General features: G+C 47.7%; 1 protein-coding gene across 16 annotated transcripts in view; it reads left to right on the top strand.

Moving 5' to 3' along the window:
• Nucleotides 1-17403, top strand: part of ZBTB38 (zinc finger and BTB domain containing 38) — a 73159-nt gene that overhangs the window by 44776 nt on the left and 10980 nt on the right. For 6 of the 16 annotated variants that reach the window (XM_053929485.2, XM_053929486.2, XM_053929488.2 and 3 more), the window contains 2 exons: nt 6724-6818; nt 8971-9047. The exons of 4 other annotated variants lie outside the window; for them this stretch is intronic. The gene's annotated coding sequence lies outside the window, so the exon portion shown is untranslated. Of the gene's footprint in view, nt 1-6723; nt 6819-7528; nt 8939-8970; nt 9048-13073; nt 13229-17403 lie in introns of those variants that run through there. 6 more of the 16 variants (XM_045192129.3, XM_045192138.3, XM_045192128.3 and 3 more) reach the window with 4 other exon arrangements.

The raw sequence follows: 17403 nt of genomic DNA, 5'->3' as shown, positions 1-17403 counted from the left end.
CTGGACTTTCGCACCCTACTCCCCTCTCCCATCCATCCAGATGAGAGGGGCTGCCACAGCATCTGTAGTGGGTTGAGTGGTGCCCCCCACCCCGAAAGATATGTTCACACCCCCAGAGCTATGAATGTAACCTTATTTGGAAAAAGGATTTTTTTCAGATGTGAGTTAATTAAGGATCTTGAGATGAGTCCATTCTGGACTATGGGGTGGGCCCTAAATCCAAAGACAAGCATCCTTATAAGAGACACACAGAGGAAGACATGTGAAGAGGAGCAGGCCATGTGAGCATGGAGGCAGAGGTTGGTGTTACGCAGCCATAAGCCACGGAACTCTTGGGTCCAGCAGAAGCTGGAAGGGGTGAGCAAGGGTTGTCCCCGAGAGCCTTCCAACAGAGCACGGCCCTGCCAGCCCGTGACTTTGGGCTCCTGGGCTCCAGAACTGTGAGAGGTTAAATTTCTCTTGTTTTGAGTCACCAGGTTTGCGGCAATGTGTCATGGCAGCCCTAGGAAGTGAAGCAGTTTCCAAACCTAGCCTTGATTCCGAAGCGCCTGGGAACTTGCTAAAAATCTGTTCCTGGGGCCTCACCCATAGCTGTTCTGATTCCGTCAGTCTGGGGGGGGCACCGAGGAACTAAATTTACTTTTTCAAATACAGTTTACATTCACATTTACATTTACATTTTTGTATTAGCTTCAGGTGCACAGCATAGTGGTTAGACAGTCCCATTCGTCACACAGTGGTCCCCAATATTTCATACACCTGGCAGCATACACAGTGATGACAATACGCTGACTCTAGTCCCCACACTGAGCTTCACATCCCCCTGACTATTTCGTAGCCACCAACTCGCACTGCTTAGTCCTTCACCTTTCTGGCCCCGCCCTCCAGCCCTCCGCCATCGGGCGGCCATCAGTTTGTTCTCGGTGTCTATGCATCCGTCTATTTTGTTCATTTATTTTGTTCTTTAGATTCCACATGTGAGTGAAATCACGTGGCGTTTGTCTTTCTCCGTCTGACTTACTTTACTTAGGCTCTCTATCTTTCAAGGCTCAGTCCGCCCTCTCCGTTTCTGACTCTCTTCCCCCAAACCCAGTTCAAGGCGGCCTCCTCCGAGCCCAGGCACTGGCGCTGGAGCATTGCGGTCCTTGCCGAGGAGCCGTGGGGCCTGCTCCCTGTCTCCTCCCTTGGACTGTGGGCTCCAGAGGTTGCTGAATGAGGAAAGAAAGAAAGAATTAGACGGGCCAAAGGAATGAAAGAGTTTTTCTGCTTTTCTGAATTATTGGGCCTTACACCTCTCCAGGCACTCGTTAGGAAAACAAAAGCACTTGGTTTTAATGAATGTAGGGAAGATGTGGCAGTAGTGGCAGTATAGTGGCAGCGTGTATGGGTGCGAGTAGTACCATTAATTGAACACTTGCTAGCAAAGGTCTCTGTAGTCGTTGCTCCATTTATCTGTTACAGTAATCATCGCAGGGGTCGTTCCCATTTACAGAACACAGTAAACGAAATGCTGTGCGACCGGGGAATGCAGGATGGCAGAGTAATCAGTAGATGTGAGATGACCACCGAGCTGGCAGCGTGTGAATGATCTATGGGCTGATCAGGAAAAATTGGTTTTATTGGTAAAAATAGCTAATGCTGTATAGATTTTTTTTCGAATGGCAAACACAGATACATTTTTGACCTGGAATGTGGCATAAAACTAACACAACCATGAAACATCAATCAAAAGATGATATTGGTGATTTATATCTACCAACATTTGAAATCACATAAACATGGTCTTCCTTTCAGGTATGCTAGAAAAAGTTTGTGAGCCAAAGTCCCAAGATCAGGGTTGAAAACCCGACTCTGTCCATGACAGGCTGTGTGGTGTTGGGATTTTGGCTTCATTTCTCTGAGCCTCAGTGTCCTCATCCATTGAAATGGGAATATTATTTCATAGCCCATGGGGTGTTGTGGGACAGAAAAGGAGATGGTGCATGGGAAAGTGGCTTGTAAATGGTAAAGGGTTAAACAGGAGTAAGGACAGGTGTCCCTGCCTTTGCTCTGTGTGGAGGGTGGGGGGCAGAAAGTTGGTCTTCGGGAAGTCAGGACGGGGAGGGCGCTCGGTAGGTGGATGCAGCCTCGGAGGAGTTCAGGCTGCCTGCCGTGCCTGGTGGGGCAGGGGATAAGGAGGCTGGGGGATGAGCCCCAGAAAACCAAATGGCCTGAGCCAGTTAGGGAGGGTGCAGGGACGGAGGAGAATGTTTAGAAGGTGAGAGCCTGGCTGCACATACTGAAACAACAGGGCTGACAGAGTGTAACTGGTTGAGGATTAGGTCGAGTCCCCGTAACCACGGACCAGCTCAGGGACCACAGATCAGCTCCTGGGATCTTGATGTCTCGTTCTTTCCTGTGTAGGTTATTCCCAACAGTTTCATGTTCCGCAGCCCTGCGGGCTCAGCATGTGAATGTGTCGACGTGGCCCATGCTGCTCCTCACAGGGTCACTTCCTACTCCTGTGCATTCAGCCTCCTTCCTCTTTAAAGAAGAATCCAAGGCTTTAGTTTGTTTATCATAATAGGTTGAAAAACACTTTCCAAGTTGTCATTAGTATAACAGCCTCAGTCTTGAAATATAACCTGAGGGGGTAAGAAGAAGGGTCACGTTCTGCCTCTGTCCCGGAGGTGGGCATGGAGAACAGTGGTGGCTCTCTGTCATAGACGCCACCCTGCTAGACTTACCTGAAGGTTTGTGGGGCAGGAACCAGCCCGGCCTGTTTAAGGAATCGGGAGATATACTTTAAGACAGAATTGACATTCTAAAATACTCCAACAGACTGGATGGAGGTAGTGGGCCAAATGAACATACTTGAATATAAGCAGAATAAAGGAATAAGGGAATTTTTGAGTTTTGGCTAAAAAAGTCAGCCCTGGAAGTTTGGAAGCTGAAAAGGAGAACAAGGGGAGGAAGGAGAATTCTGTGCAAAAAAGAAAACAAAAAAGCCCGTATGTTGTAAATGAAATCAGTTATCGAGCACTTCCTGTTCTCTGCGTGCTAGCGGGTGCCCAGGCACTCTCATTCAACCCTCCCGGCACCCCAGGAGGGGTGTGTGTGTGCGCGTGCCGTTTGCTCCGTTTTGTAGAGGAGACCAAGGCTCCGTGAGATAAGTACTTTCTGAGGTCCTGCTGTCAGTAAGCAGGCCTCCACGCCTGCCACTTGAGGAGTGTGCGGTAAGGTGCGTGGAACTGGGAGTCTGGAATAGGTTTTGGTCACACCATGAAATCTGACACAAGTTATTTGACTTCTCCATGCTTTCATTTCCGTAATCTGAATGAAATTGGTGAAGTGAATAACCCGTAAAGTTCCTTTTATCTATAAAATTCTTCTCCCAGGGAACCACTGAAGGAATGTGTGATGTTCAGCCCAGGAAAGGGATAAGCCCAGTAAACCGTCGAAGGGCTGTCATGTGGCAGAGGTCGAGGTTCAGAGCCCCTTACTCGTTCCCGGTGAGAACTGCTCCTCTAAAGAGGAAATTCCTGCACTGGGTGGAGCGGCCTTCATCCCCGATCTAAAGAATCTCTAGACTCCATTTGCAGCAAATCAAGACTGAGTTAGAGAGCATGCTCCACTAAGAAGCACGCTGTTTTGGCTGTTTGTTACCTAAAACACCAGTATCTGTTTATCGGGACGCGATGCTTACTCATCTGCCCACTTTGAGAACGATTCGGGGGACTGGATTGCCAGCTCCTCGGAACACAAAAGCATTTCTTTGTGTGGGCTCAGCACCATCTTGTGGACACAGCACTGTGGCCTGGGAGTGGGCTGTGGTCACCCAGTGTGAAGGAACCTCAAAACACAGCTCTGAAAAAGCCACTGCCGGGGAAAGGCCCTAAGGGATCATGTTTTTAGGAGGGGCCGCCTGCTCTCAGAACTAGGAGCTGCCCTGTGCAATTTCCTTTTGTGACTCTAACCCTATTATTAAGACCCCTGGAAGAGTAGAGTGGGCAGGCTCAGTGACACAGGAAGCCAGACCATCTCGTGAGTTGTTGTGCACTTGGGGTTGTGTTTATTAGGGAGGCGTCAATGCAGAGGCCTCCTCGGAAAGGAGTCCCAAGCCTCTTCTTCCATGGCCTCCCTCCCCCTGTATCCTGCCTCTGGCCCCACCTCTCCTGGTCCAGGTCACCCCTCTGCCCTGCCTCCTCTCCTTCCTGCTGGCGTAGATTGCCACTCTTAGCCTAACTTGTCTTACTGTGCTTAAAGGCCCGCTTCCCAGCCACGGGAGGAGGGAACAGAATGAAGGTGTGTAAGGAACAGAGCACTCGGGGTTGTAAAACGCTTTGCCTTCCCAGCTTTGTCTCCTGATGCTGGGGAGGCTGGCCACCTCTGTGTGTGCTGTTTCTGCGTGTGAAGAACTATAGTAAGAATGCAAGCTGGGGTTAAGATGATGGCCTGAGGGCAATCTCGGTGCCTTCGTCCAGACTGGAAGGAGCCATCTGGGACCTAGAGAAACCACTCAAGGGGTAGAAGTACTCCGGCTGTTTAGAGTTCGTACTACTTTTCACAGTAGTGCTGCAGGGGGTGTGGGAGTGCAGTATCTTTAATGGGCATGCAGGGTTCCCCCAACAGTAGCGTTACTGATTTGGCATCTGTTAATACACAGTTACTGGCTTTATGTATCATCATATTACATTGTGATGCTTGTATCTATTCTTTAAAAGTAAGTGTTCTTTCAATTACTACAGTATCTATAATTAACCCACACTCCCTTATTTTACTATTTATATTTGCACTAACCTTCCACAAGCATGTTTTAGCTAACTTCCCTTCTTTCGGGGTCCGCCTGGCCTGAGCCCAGTAGCTCCTGACCGTCCAGCCTGCAGAGCTGATCTTGCCCAGGCTCACTGGGTGTCCTGGAAGCCGGAGACTCTCCAGGCCACTCACTCTCCACTTGAGCCTCAGGGAAATCCCCACTTACAAAATGACCCTGGCTTCCAGCACCCTTTCAGCCAACAAGCACTAAATTGGTTGCTATTAACATAATGAGATGGGCTAGAGAAAAGAGTGGTAGGTATTGTTTTGTTTTCTGGACTTTTTGTAGAAAATCATCAGGGTGAAAAAGAGCAATAGAATGAGATACATTGTATCTATCTCATCTAATCCTATTAAGAATGAAGTTGCACTATTATATCCATTTAATAGATGGGGGGTTGGTGCAGGGGAACGCAGTTCTTGAGATGGTAATTAATTTGTCCGAGTTCATACAGCTACTAAGTGGCAGACCTGGAATTTGAACCCAGGAGTGTGTGAGCAGAGGCCCTGCTCCACCCTCTGAGGATAAAGATACTAAGTAGGAAGAGTAGAACAGGAAAAGGGAAAGAAAGCCTGCAACTACTGACTACTTCGGACAGTTATCAAACATTTTAATCAAGGGCTAGGATGGTAACTTGAACCAAAATTCAAAATAAGCATGTAAATGTGCTAAACTTCAAACCTAACCGAAATTTTAAATATTTTTGTCTGAACAAATGACAACCTAATGAATCCATTCAACTGAGACTTAAACTAAAAAATTTTTAAATTAAAAATCAAAACAACAAAGTATTCACTAAAAAAAGTCATAACCAATCTGACATGTTACTAGGTTCCTAGTTTAAAGTCGGAGAGAAGAGGTCCTGAGACTTTGCCCTCCCGAAATCCCCTTGGAGTGAGGGGAGAGAAGCAAATGGTCTGCCAGGAATCTGTAAACAGAGAAGAGAAGGGATGAAGCGGGACACAGGGAAGCCTTTTCGTGAAGTTAATGACGCTATATAAACAGGCACATGACCCAATAAACAGTGCCCTGGCTTTGTTTTATCCAGCCAAACTGGCGTGACCTTCTGGTTTAAGTGGGCAAGCACGAACACATGGTGGCAGTTCATCAGTGATTTAAGTATTTGTCTTAAATTATGTTGGTCTCCTTCCTATCAGGCTTTTTACCAGACTTGCTAATAAGTAACGGACTTGAATGATTTTTATTTAAATTCTCAATGCCTTTTTGTGCATGCTTAGAAGAAACGCTAACAAACAATGCAACTACAGAAAGAAAGGAAAATCGTGTAGATGGCACTTGAGCCTAAGTGCCCGAATACGAGCTCAGGCTCAGGTGTCGTCGCCCTTGCACAGGGGAAGAGCCGTGAGCGAGCCCCTCTGGGAGGGCCCTGGGAGCCCGGGCACACAGGGAGATAACGCATTTGTCCCTGACATTGAGGACTTTCACTTTCCCTGGATTTGGGGCCTGGGACAAGGTGACTGGTAATAATTAATTTTTAATAGTAATACCAGTAATAGCCAATATTTATTAAAGTTTGATTTTTGTGCCAGTTACTGTGCCAAACACTTTATAGGTATTACCACTTAATCCTCACGTTAACCCTGGTAGAGTCTATTATTAGCTCCATTTTGCAGAGATAGAAGCTGAGGGGCAAAGAGTTTAAGAAACTTGTCCAAGGTCACAGGCAGAGGTGACAGGGCCAGGTCCACCTGACACCAAAATTCAGGCTCTTAGCCATTGTGCAGGACTAGACGTGGTCTGTCTTCTCCTAAATTAACCTAAATTATGCTTAGGTAGCACCCTGTTTCATGAACGGACTAATACAACGCTTTGGGGTCTCAGTTCTCCTGGTTCAGTAGCTTTAATGTCCCCACTACCCCCTTTTTTCTTTTTTAATCCTCACCTGAGGATATGCTTATTGATTTTAGAGAGGGGAGAGAGAGAGAGACATTGATGTGAGAGAGAAACATCGATTGGCTGCCTCCCATACGTGCTCCAACCAAGGATCAAACCCACCACCTAGGTATGTGCCCTGACGGGGAAGGAAACCCGCGACCTTTGATGTAGGGGACCACACTCCAACCAACCGAGCCCCCTGGCCAGGGGTCACTGCGCCTTTTCTATGCCTCCATCTCGCACTAGCCCCTGTGTTACGCTCTGTAACTGGTGGGTGGTAGGCATTCGATAAACATCACCCTGGGATGGAAGTGGATCAAAATCAAAATCATAATATTTTTGAATGCCACATATTACTCTGAAGTTTATATTTTTCAAGAAAATATATTAAAAGTAGAATGCTATGGAAAATTATGAATTTCCCTTAAAGTGTCCACCCTAGGGCCACCTGCTGGTGCATATGGCATCATTTTTCATATTAAATGACCCCTTCTGGCGGGAGGCATGCAGCCCTCACAGGGCACTTTACCTGACCAAGCATGGACTGGCTTAGCCTCCCCTCCCCCGACAGCACTCCACAGGACATAACCTGTCCCCCTGGACGTGGCAACCTGCTCAAGTCCAGGCTCCAAGTTTGCTACACACACACACACACACACACACACACACACACACACACACACACACACACACAGGTAAGGAGGTTGGGGTCCTGCGCTGGCGAGCCTTCGATATTAAGGAAGATGGGGAGAGGCTGCATTCCTCATTGCTTGGTGTTCCTGAACCTGAAGTGGCAAGTATGCATTTTGAGTCATACTGTCGGGGTTTGAATCCCAGCTCTGCCTCTCAGTAGCTGAATGACCTTGGTCAAGTTACCCAGCTCCTCTGGGCGCCAGTGTCCTCATTTGCAAACCAAGATTGCTGAGGCTTAAACGGGACGGAGCGTGTTAAACGGCACTGGGCACAGGTACGTGTTTGTCAGGGATCAGAGGCACAGCGCATGGCTGGCATATTTAGACGAACTTCCTCCTGCCAAATGAGTAAGTCACGTTGGGGACATTGACGCAAGTGTGGTGGGATGTCAATGTCACTCTAAAGCAGCCCTCAGCAGGGCTGCCGAGAGGTGCTCCATCACCAGCAAGAGACATAATGGCCTGTTTCTTCACAGTGTTGTTAGCCGTTGAGCCAACTTATCTGCACAATACCACTCAGTAACTTGCAGCAGGATGCAAAAAGCACTCCTGCCCAAACCCTGTCCTCCGAAACTCTGATTCAGCGTTGGGGGTGCCGCCTAGCTCTTTCTTAAAAAAAAAATTTTGAGGTTCCACAGGTAAGTCTGCTGTGCAGCTCTGCTGAGAACTGCCTTTATCAGCACACATTCTAATGCCCTTGTCATCTGACTGCCGGTTGCCTGATGGGGGAAGAGGGTTTGTGTCTGCTTTTGGAGCAGCTCACACATCAGTGCTCTGGGAAGCACAGGCATCCAGAGTCTGTGACCCAGAAGCAGGCCAGAGGCCCAGGGGTGCTTCGCTGAGCCCGGCACCTTCTCCCACGTAGCTTCCCAGGAGAGGTGGCTGAGTGTGGGAGGTGTCAGGCCGAACAGAAAAGTGGTCCAGGGAGGGGAGACCTATGGGCGTGCTTGAAGGGAGGACATCACGTGCAAACAGAGTTTGTTCTTGGTGCTACAGACACGCAGCACCAAGGCCTTACATTTACATGTTGCAACTTTAAGTTTTTAGTACTAAAAAAAAAATAGTTGATTTTTTAAAAAATGTGTTGCCGATTCATTACAAGCACCCAGGAGACGAAGGCCGAATCCCTGGAGTTTAAAGGTTAAAGAACAAAATTCAACAGAGTAAATTTTAAAGATCTTATTGGATTTATTCAGTGACTTATGAATCAGGCAGCGTCATCTAATAGAAAGGTCCTCCAAAGATACAAGGCAAGAGATTTTATAGGCAGATGGGAGCAAAACAAGATCATTATACTGAGCAAAAATGTGGATTGGTTATCACAAGGTTACTTTCCATAGAGACAATGGCAGGGGTTTATCAGGAAATGACCTACTAATGCTGATCAGTCAATTTCCGATTCCTTTTCTGGGAGGGCCAAAACTGAGTTTCAGTTTGGTGATGAGCTTAGCGAAAGCAACTCCCCTTTTGGGCCTGTTGCCTTATCTTACCAGAGTAAAGCGGATCAGTAGAGCATAAGGTATTGCTCTTTTCTTCCCCCCCTTTTTTTTCCTAATCCTCATCCAAGGATATGTTTATTGATTTTAGAGAGAGAGGAAGAGAGAGAAACATCGATTGGTTGCCTTCTGTACGTGCCCCAACCAGGGATTGAACCTGCAACCTAGGTATGTATCCTGACCAGGAATCGAACCCACAGCCTTTGGTATACAGGACAGTGCTCCTGTCAGCTGAGCCACCCAGCCAGGGCACTGTTTTCCTTCCCTTGAGCCAAAACAGTAATAGTAAACAATTTTTAGTGTTTCAAAGCTGTGTTTCAATTTTTAATTTGATAGAACAGTAACAACTTTGTGGGCAGTGGAAGGCCCTGGCTTGTCTGATCCAGCTTAGCTTGAGGCTAGCAGTGTTGATTGTTTCTTTTGTGTGTGTGTTTTCTTTTTCCTTTTACCATGTCAGAACAGCCTTCTTGACTTTTTTATGTTCATCAAATGTATTTCCCCTTTTTAGCATAGTTGAAAAATAGCAGGGCAGTTCACACTGACCTAACCTTTCTGACCTTGATCCAGAAAGCTTGCTTACAGTGCCAAGTATGGTGGGTCAAGCTTAGCATTTGGGTGCTTTTTATTTTTGCATTTATCTAATAAAAACTTGTGAGTACCTGGTATGTGCCCAGTGCGGCGCTGGGAGCTAGGGAGGCTGTGGTAAACAGCCTCAGCCCTCTCAGGATTGATTCTCTTGTGGTAAAAGCACACATGTGTCAGAGGACCTTACAAGCCTTGGTAAAGATGCTTGAGTTTGGCTGTAGGGCTTTAACAAGCTTCGCGTCAGCGGGAGACCCCTCCCTCTGCCATGGAGAAGGCTCCTACCCAAAGTCGGCCCCACACTGGAGAGTGTCTTCCCTGGGCGCTCCCTGATGCTCATACCTGCACTCTCCTGCTGCACCCTGACTGACCAGTCCCCAGAATGGGCCTCTGAGCCTGAGACTGCATCATTCCCAGGACAGTAATGAGAAGATAAATCTAAATACTTGTGGTGGGGGAGGGGAGGCATGTGAATTCACTTGAGATTAGCAAATCCTGGCCGAGCAAGTCCTTAACCTTTGTCTCCTGAATTCTGGGAATGAATTGGCAACAAACTTTTTTAAAAATCAAGTGTCTTTTTAATACTATCAATTTTAAGTTGATAACATGTGGGTATAGCATAAAGGCCTTGGTGTTGGATGTGAAGCAAACTCCGAGCAGTGGAGCGACACTACGGTTGACTGCGTGTTCAGGGGGCCCCTTGAACGCCAGCTGTGAGGGGCCCCAGGCCCAAAGCCGATCAGCTAGCAGTGCTCAGGTCGCCCTGGTGCCTGCTGCCCCTGGGCAGGGGTCCGCTCGCCTCAACGCCAGCCCTCCACCACCCTTCTTGGGGACCTCTCTGGAACATTCTGCTTCATGACAGGCAGCATTTCCCAGTGACTTCCTGGCATGTGACCCGGGCTGGCCGCCCCCACAGCCCTAGCTTTTGAATCTCAGCCCAGGTCCCCTCCTGCTGCGGGCTTCTGCAGTGGTGATCCTGGGCAGCGAGCCTGCAGTTTGCACCCGGCGCAGGACCGTCTTGTGCTGGGAGCAGTCAGCTGCTCTGATTTCACTCCTGCTGCACGTACACGTGCAGGTGAGGCAGCAGAGTGCGGGGGGCGAGCAGCGCTCCGAAATCGGCAGGTGCAGCTCTGCTGTGAGCAGGCGCCTCCCTGGGCTTGCCGCCCACTCCTGGCTGTGGGCTCAACGAGGTCAGCTTCTGTGCATGGGGCACAGACTCTGTTAATTCATTTAACCTTGTGAATACCTAGTAGTTCTCCATTTTATGTGTCTGAATGACTGTAAGGGGGATTAAATGAATTACTGTGTGAAATACTTCATGGCCTGAAATGGATCAGATAAAAGCAATTGTGTTCCAAACTGACTGGGGAAATTCTGACAGATGAAAAGTGCAATGGTGATCTGTATGGTGCCTGTCCATATAGAATGCTAGTTTGCAAAAACATATCTATTTGCCGTACAGATTGTTCACGTAGTAAATGAACATTTGGGGGGGGCCTGCTAAGTGGCAGACCTGTTCTAGGTCATTCGTAGACATCAGTGAAGACAATCAAAGGTGCTGTCCCGTGGGGCCTAGATTCCAGCAGGAAGGTGGACAGTGAATAGTGAGTAAATTGTGCGCTCCGTTGGAATGTTGCGAGTGTTGTGGAAAAGACAAAAGCCGAGCAGGGCAAGGCAGGGCAGGTTGCTTTTTTTAACCAGGGTGAGCCTCATCGGTGCTTTCCGTGCATAGCCACTCCACTGTTTGTTCAGTAAACATCTCCTGAGCACTCGCCATGTGCTGTGGCCTGGGGATGCAGTGGTCAGCAGGGCGGAGAAGGTCCTTTTCCTGCTGGAGTTTACTTTCTGGTGGGCAGAGTAGACAGTAAACATGCAGACAAACACATGGGATAATTGCAGGTGGAGGTTAAGTGGCGTGGAGGAAGTAAGTCAGACGATGTGAGGGCAGGTAAAGGCCAGAGCAAATGGAGAGACGGGTGGTCCCTCTGAGGTGACATTTGAGCTGGGCCTGACGCACGAGAGCGAGCCAGCCATCCGCAGTGCTGGAACCAGTGTGTGTGAAGGTCCCTGGGCTGGAAGAGTCTCAGCAAGTGCAGTGAGCAGCAGGAGGCCTGTGTGGCGAGCGCGGAGAGTGGGGCCATAGGGAGCGAGGGAGTCTGCAGACCTGTGGACAGTGCACAGTGAAGGGCGTCCAGCTTATCCGAGTTCCTCGGGAAAGCCACTGACGGGCTCGGTTTGATCTCTTTTGTGTTTTTAAAAGATCGTCCTGTGTACTGCGTGAAGTGTGGGCTATATAAGCAGTTCTCTCCACGGCCACCAATTGAGCTGGACATAGCCAGTCCTCAAGCTGGTTCCAGCCAACACTCATTAAACCCCTACTATGTGTCAAGCACTACACTTTATGCTTTTTATCTCGTTTACTCCTCTCTGCCCAGTTCTGATTCATCCAGAAAGAACCAATCTAAAGTGGATTCATTGCCTTGCAGGAGTCCCCCGACAGCCAGGGTGCAGAGCACTGGGGGTGGAGAAGGCAGGTGCATTGGGAGGTGGAGGTAGATGGTTTAACACCAAAGAAGCAGTCGGTACTCTGTCCATTTTAGGATAACCCGTCCTTGCGACTAGCGGGAGGTTCATTCTTGTGCAGAAGCCAAAATGTACAACCGTCCTTCCCTCTGCCCTCACTGTGAGGTAGCTGTCAGCCGAGAGGGACAGTCGTGAAACCCGCTGGCAACTTTAGGTTCACAAGAAAGCAGTACGTGGCTTTTGAAACCAGTGGGTGGATGGTTTATGGCTTGCCCCCAAAATGAAAAGTTCCAAGGGACAGGAATCGTGTCCTGGTCATTTTGGTAACTGGGTCCCTCCCCACTGCATTCAGATTACAAAAGCCTTCTGCATTAGGGGCTCGGCATGTCAGTGGAATTTGGTTGAGACAAGAAATGGTTACATCACTCCAGGGCTTCAGGGAAAAACTCTAAGCCTGTCTGCCAGGTTTCTTAAGCAAGCGGGAGGCTAGGCAAGCTTCATCCTAAGATGAACCCAAGGTACATGGGCTACCCTGAAACACTGTTGTGTTTGCAATAAGGAAAAGGAAACAGGGACCTTTTCCTCCTTTTATCTTTCCAGCAAGCAACCTGAAATATTTAACCGGACACACTGCATCATTCACGAATCTGGTAATACTTGTTCTCACAATCTGTATGCACGCAACTACAAGCCTAGAGAGCGAATGTTTACCTTTTCAAAATAATGTATTCAGGTAGGGTAGTTCAGGCCAGCCTCCCTGCTTGTTGAACGCAGTCTAACAGCTTCCTGATTTTAGCCTTTCCAAGGGCCTGAATTTCAGTTGAAAAACAAATTTCCCTTGTCCTATTACTTACTCCTTCTTGAATCTGATAGCTTAAGTGCAAAAGTCTGATAAATGCAGCTCTGCCCCTGTTGGGCTCCCTTTAGGGGGCAAGTCAAGAGGATTTGCCTTTTCCTAGACACAGCCGAACCCTATAAAGGGCTTCTGTTTTGTAATCTGTTTTCGAGATCTGACGCGTGTGTTTCTAACACCCAGTCACGTGGGGCAGTGTGACGCACACCCGACAGGACTGAGAGAGTGTACTGCAAAGACGTGTGGGAAGGTGGAGCCGGGTCACTGAAGCAGTGTCCGTTGTCAGAGAACTTTCCACAGGGCGCAGCAGGCCCCGCAGTAGATTCCACTGCGGTATGGGCCTCGCACCAGCCCAAAATGCGCTGTGAGCTTGACTTTTGCAGGATTCCAGGTCAGTATCCTAATACAGTGCGTTCTTTTTTTAGTTGGGTTTTATTTCTAAGTTTCTTTTTATAGAAGAAGACTCGCAGTAGAGAGGGAGGAAGCTGCTCTGTCTGTTCGGTTTTGTTACTACGTGCGTGCATCAGGAATTGAGTGCCAGGGGGCTGCAGGAGGACTCTCGGCCTCTCCTTGTGATCAGAAGATTCAGAAAAAAATGGGCTTTAGTCTGGCCCAGGACAGTGGCCTTGAGTAAGCGATTTCTAGTTCTCACTGACAATTACACTGGGTAGGGTTACTTCACTCTCTGTACGTCGCCTTAAAAATTTACTAGAGAAAGTACACCAAATTTTATTAACAAGCCCTATAAAGTTCTACATAGTAGATATGTTGGCTAACAACTTAAAGAGATTTTTCAGCATTTTTTCTTTGCATTGTGAGAATTAGAATTTATACGGAAACTGCCATTTTAAGTTTTTTGACGTCTGTGCATTTCAGTAAAGTTGCCTTGACTAATTGGGGGAGGGAAGATTTAATTAAGCTGGAAATACTGGGAATTAGTTGGTCAGATCATTGCCAAAAATCCGTTTCTGTTGTTTTCAAGTTCAATCCCAGAATAGTAAAAGCAGTATCCAGGATATAGCGGGGAGGAGACTGATTTAATAGGTGAATGGTTTGGACCATCAGAGCAAACAGCACTGCTAACCTTTGAGACGCGGAAGGCAAGGGCGCCAGCAGTGACAGGCGGCACAAACAGAATATGGGCAGCGGCCCTGCAAATGAAGGAACAGCTTTCACCCGAGTGTAGCGTGGAAAGGACTCTTGGTCCCCCTGGTTTTTCAGCCATGCTCAGATTCAAGGACAGCAGGTCCTCCAGTAAGGTCGTTTTGTTATGACATTGAGGAGGAAAAAAGTCCTGTTCCTGGCTGGGACCTCTGTAGGTACGGGGCTTGCACGCTCTTTCCACGTCTGTGTGGGTTTTCTCTGTGGGCTCGTTTCCTCCCACATCCCAAGATGGGCACGTGAGGTGAGGTGGCGTGTCTGCATCATCCCCATCTGAGTGTGGGTGGCAGTGGGTGTCCGAGTGGCCCTGCCATGGAAGGACATTCTGTCCAGGGCTGGGTCCCGCCTTGTGCCCTGAGCTGCCGGGAGAGGCTCTGGCCACCCACCACCCAGAACTGGAATGAGTGGCATGGAAAATAATTTTACTTGTTTTTATAAATCTTTCTTAAATGTATGTATAGCTCACGTTTATTTGAATGATTGATGTTAGAAGTGTTTCGGGTCTTTATTTAGAAGTCGGGTGATGTTTTTGCGATCCGAAATGTGCTGTGGGAACGTAACTCTTATTTATATCATGTAGTCTAGGGTAAAACAGGTTTCCTTATATGTCATTTTGCTTAAAGTTGCAGTTTTCAAGAACCTACGTATGACAGTAAGTGCTGGGGTGGGGAGCTGCAGTTTTACATAAGGCGGTTGAGCTGGGCCTCACCACGAACGTGATGCCTGATGGTGCGGAGCAGGTGGAGATCCAGTAAGAATGTGCACGTGAGACGAAGGGAACATCGTGTGCAAAGGTCCTGAGGCGTGGCGTGCCCAGCTTCTTTAAGAAACAGCCAGGGGGCTGGTGAGGGAGGCAGAGAGAAGTAGCAGGTGCAAAGGTCAGAGTGGCCAGGGCCAGACTGATAACTTTTAGGGGAGTGAGATCGTTGGGGGGCCAGAGAGCAGCATGAAGAGGCAGGAGATTCCAGGTTGGTTGGTGGCCCTCGTGTTCCCTCCCCTTCTGCTGAGGCCTCCAGGGTTTGCTGGAGAGAGCTCTGGGGAGTGAGGCCTGACTGTAACACTCAGACCTGGAGGGTTGGACAGCTGCAGAGTGTCTGTGTGTCCGTGTGAGTGCGGGTGTGTCTGTCTGTGCTTCTCCATTCCTCGGTCTCTCCAGTCTCCTGGGGATTTCTCCTTGTATGTTACCACACTTTCATTCACTTTGTCTTTAGTTCTTTTAGGCTTATACCTGATTTATTTTATTGAGTAAACTAGTTTGTAAATAATGTCCTTAAAAATGAGTTTGAACATTTTCTTACAGGATAGAGCAGCAGTTCTCAAACTTTTTGGTCCCTGGAACCGCTTACACTCTTATAAATCATTGCGGAGCCAACGAGCTTTTGTTTATCTGATTTATACCTATCAGGATTGACCATATTCAGAATTTTAAACAAGAATTTAAAAACTACTAACTTGTGAAAAATTACTATGATAAAATGCAGTGGTATGATACAAAAATAACATTTTATTTTTAAAAATAACTTTCTAAAGTGAAAAACATAGTGGGAAAAGTGGTATTGTTCTGCATTTTTGCAAGTATCTCTAATGTCTGGCTTAATAGAAAGACCGCTGGGTTTCCGTATCTGCTTTTGGATTCAGTTGTGATCTGTTATTTCAGTTGAGGTATGTAAAGAAAATCCAGCCTTACACAAACAGGTAGTCGGAAAAGGAAGTAGTTTTGTAATAGTCTTTTCAGTTAGTCGCAGCTATTCTTTGATAGCACACTAGAACTTGAGGAGTGGCCATTCCTTAAAGGCTATTTGCAACATGCAGTCTGAAACTGTATCGATGAACTCTGAGCACTTAGTTACATTTAAGTCCACTGGCCTGTCTCATACCTTTTAGCCCAGCATCATTTTTTGTAACAATAAGCATCGGTCATTCGGACAATAGTGGTTCGCTGAGCTATGCATATCTTCCCCGTATCCAGAACTTACATTCATTAACCTCACCACCAGCCTCGTTAGAGAAATCATTGTCTGTGGTATTGAGAAGTGTCAAGCTCATGGTAGTGGGTACAGTTTTCCTCCAGACTAATTTTCTCGTGGAAGTCTAATTTTATTACTGGCAACAAAAGGGCTACTTCCTTAAAATGACAGGCTCACTTAGTCCATTTTCATGAAAATGTTTGCCCAGATACCCAGTCTGAATAACTCAATCAGATACATCCGTAGTTTGTCTCTCAGTCATTCTCTCAGTAAAAATGGTGTTCCATTAAAAACAAAATGGCTAGTCCAGCCCACAGCTCAGAGAACCAGCCAAGCGCTTTTCCTCCCAGCGGTCAGTGCTTCTCAGTGCGAGTCGGAAGCGCTTTCTGTGTTTTATCACACAGAATAGCAAAAGGATGTGTGCTCAAGGGTCGAGATTTGATACAATCAGTCATTTTTACTCCTTCATCTCAGCGTTACTGGTTTCATGCCTGCTGCCATGCCAGCTGTTTTATCCCTCATTGCTCTTGCACCATTAATGCGTGTCTGCATAGTTTTTTTTTTTAAAAAAAAGGCAAAATGAGCCCTGGCTGGTGTGGCTCAGTATATTGAGTGCTGGCCTGCAAAGCAAAGTAAAAAAAGGCAAATGTCATTCTAGTGTTATGAGTTTTATTTATTTATTTACTTACCGACCTCACAAGCCTGCTGAAAGGGCCTGGGGAGAGCCAGAGGTCCATGAAACACTGTGAGAACTGCCAGATTAGAAGGAAACTTGGGGGGGCGGGGGGAAATGGACAGGAATTAAATTGTATTCTCCTACTAATTTTACTCTCTATAGTGTCGAATTTGGGTTCATCTAGGTGTAACTTTTAAAGCTTTAAATCCGGAACCTGTCTAATCCCAATACGTAAGTTGTATGTGAAGCCATTTTCTGCCCAAGGTCTGAGGAGCCAGCTCCTCCCTGCTCATCATCCTCAATCCTGCCCTCCAGGGGCGGAGGCCACGGGGATGAGCTGGATGGCCCTGCCCTCAGGGTGTCCATAGGGAAAGACGTTCATTTGAACCAGTGTACCATACTGCATGCTACAATAAAGGTAGGAGCCCAAATCTAGAAATTTCAGCGCAGGGAGGCCCACGATGGGGTGTCACCTGAGAGGAGTAAGTATAAGGGGTTGCCGGGCAGAGGAATGAGGGGCTAGGGTAGAAGAAGAACCTCTGGAGGAAATGCAGTTTTCCTCCTGAAGCTCCCTACAGATGGAATGTAGAAATCTTCCAGAGTTCTCGGAAGAGCTTCCGTGGCCGGGGAGTGCGTGTGCTGTGTTGCTGTGGGCGTTACCGACGTGGGGCTGGAGAAGGGGCCACCTGCTTTCTGCCTTGATGCCCGTCTGTCCTGTTGGAGTATTTCACCATGAGCCTGGATTTACTTTAATATTTTTAA

Source organism: Desmodus rotundus, chromosome 8, assembly GCF_022682495.2.
Source record: "Desmodus rotundus isolate HL8 chromosome 8, HLdesRot8A.1, whole genome shotgun sequence".
Taxonomy (NCBI): domain Eukaryota; kingdom Metazoa; phylum Chordata; class Mammalia; order Chiroptera; family Phyllostomidae; genus Desmodus; species Desmodus rotundus.
The sequence above is the reverse complement of the archived record's forward strand: the minus strand, read 5'-3'. Positions and strand labels throughout refer to the sequence as shown.